Raw genomic sequence first — 2,549 nt, forward strand, 5'->3', positions numbered from 1 at the left:
ACAAATAAATAACATAAAAACTTTTTCGTTTAAAATAAACTAAGTCGTTTATTTTAAATGTTCAACCACACTATAAATAAATTTCGGATTCGATTTAATAAAATATTTATGAAATAATCGAACCCTCGGTCCGTATTCGAACCTTGCTTTTATTTCTATTTTCTTGTCTAGATAAAACGTTTTGCGTTGATATTCTTTTTCAGTTCAAAAGAGTCGAACTTATAGTCGAACTCGGTTTTAATACACAAATTAAATAAGGATATATATATATATATATATATATATATATATATATATATAATCGAATAATCAATGAGTACGATAATAACATGATAATTTTAAACAATTCATATCGAAACTAACTCGGAAAATAAAATACTTACAAATAAATATATATCAAAACGACTCATAAAACTGATGAATGGTTTGTAACTAGCTCGAGTTGAGACTCGGGATATTCTCGACTCGCTAAACACTAAATAGACACTTCGCGAGTCTCCGAGCTAAAGCCGAAAGGCCTTATCCACCTGGCCTACTCTCGGCTTGGTCCGGCCCCGCCTCGTCGACGCTTGCACGGCAGCTCTGCATTTCTCGGACAGCGTCCTCGCCATCCCGAACCGCCGCCACGGGCTCTGCGCAGCCCACCTAAATCGAGCGTGGACCATCGATGAATATAACTCACATGCAGACCAAAAACAACTCATTAAATCATAATATCAAATCTGAATATCAAACTTAAATCCTCAGATTAAAAATACCACAGTATTCCATAACCCCTAAGAAACTCAGTTTCTCAGATTCTTGACTTCAAACTCATGGCCAAAACAACCATTTCATAACATTTCAACTAAAAGCAAAATTACAAGTCTCGGCCAAACCCAAACTAAACAGAGGCACGAGGAAACAAAATCAGCAACGTGAATCATCACCATCAACACAAACTCATCAAGCCCAAACATTCACAACAATTTCAGATTCCATCTCAAATTTTCGGCCAAACAAACCCAGCACAAGTCACCAAAATCAGTTAACACAGAGGAGGCGAAAATCAACAACGAATTCAATCAATCGAACAACTCATAACCAGTAGAATCATCACCGAAATCATCAAAACACGAACATAAATCCCGGATTCCAACTCAAGAGAAAAGCCACAAATCTCAAACCCTAGCCATTTAATTATTCTCAAATCTGGGCAATAGAAGAAGAGAAATTCGGAAACGAGGTTACCTTCTCCGTCGCCGTCTCTCTCTCCTTCTTCTCCGGCGCTTTCCTCTGGTCCGACGCCCTCGGCAACTCGCGGTGGCTCACTCTTCACGGCGGAGCGCATGCGCGGGATGGGTTTAATGGCTTGAGAACGCGCGAGGTAGAGGCTCAATAATCGTGGATGACAGAGAAGAAGATGGAGATGATGATTTTCGGTGGTGTTGTTTGTTTGTTTGTTTGTTTGTTTTTTTGTTTTTTTTTTCCTTCGGTTTCTTCGCAGATGGTCGCGCGAGGGAGACAAGACTCAAGAGCAGAAGAGGGAAGAAGATCAAAGAAGATGGGTAATGAGGAGAGAGGAAGTGAGATTTCTTTTATATGAAGCATAAGTTTCATATTTGCTCATTAAATTCCCCCATTTCCTCACCGACCCAGACTGACCCAGAGCTCAAATTTTACTCCATATGAGTCCAGAAAAATGGTTACAACTAAGTCCTTATCATATAAATATTTATTTAAACCATAAACGAATGGATTATAATTATATGATTCAAACCGAAAATTTTCTCGTTCGTTCTTGATTAATTTAAATATATTTAAGGTTTCTCGGAAATAATTCTTGTTCTTGAGAATTTATTTATTAAATAAATTAATTTCCGAAATATTTCTTTGGAAAATAATTTATTATTCGAGACGAATTCGATAAATCCTTTATTGATTCCGAGATTTTCCATTAGCTTAAAATATTTTAAATTAATTCGATAAACTAACATGACCATAATTCACTCAAGAATTTAATTATAACAACGGAAGCTCGTTTATTATTTCCAAATCTCCAATATGAGTGATGCAAAAGCTTATCCTTACAGTATCGTTCGGCCTTACCCGATCCGTTGGGTGGTTTATAGAATGCTTCTCCAGTGTTGGGATCCTCCGTGCAAGTGGTCTCTTCCGTAGGCTCTAGATTGGCCTCTTTTGTCGTTTCGACAGGTATAGATTATCTTCTTTATGCGTAGTGTAGGCTTTATAGGTTGGATGGATTTCCTAGAGCGAGATCTTGAGAAAGCTCTTGACGAAGTGAAGGCAGCGCGTGCTGATGCCAAGTTGGCTAGACGTGAGTCTAAGTCGGCGCAGGCAGAGAGGAGCAGTACATCCTCGTGGGAGCTCTTCCAGGCGCGTGAAGAAAACGAGAAGCTCTAGACTGAGTTGGCTCGCCCTACCAAAGAGCTGAAAGAAGAGAAGGTGGGGGAGAAGTTCTGTGCTGAGGCTCGTGTGGTGGAAGAGAAGTTGTCCATATCTGTCGTAGAGTTGGGTTCGGTGTGTCGATCCCTCGAGACTTGTGACGC

General features: G+C 39.3%; 1 long non-coding RNA gene across 1 annotated transcript; it reads right to left on the reverse strand.

The window, feature by feature from the left end:
• Nucleotides 1–325: 325 nt before the first annotated feature.
• Nucleotides 326–1,546, reverse strand: LOC149404150 (uncharacterized). The gene is made up of 2 exons (XR_016294958.1): nt 1,231–1,546; nt 326–677 (listed from the first exon to the last, which is right to left on the reverse strand). It is a non-coding gene; the product is annotated as an uncharacterized LOC149404150 (long non-coding RNA).
• Nucleotides 1,547–2,549: the final 1,003 nt, after the last annotated feature.

The sequence above is a fragment of the Urtica dioica genome, chromosome 2 (genome assembly GCF_054948205.1).
Source record: "Urtica dioica subsp. dioica isolate 48M chromosome 2, U.dioica_male_clone48M_v1_H2, whole genome shotgun sequence".
Classification (NCBI taxonomy): Eukaryota; Viridiplantae; Streptophyta; class Magnoliopsida; order Rosales; family Urticaceae; genus Urtica; species Urtica dioica.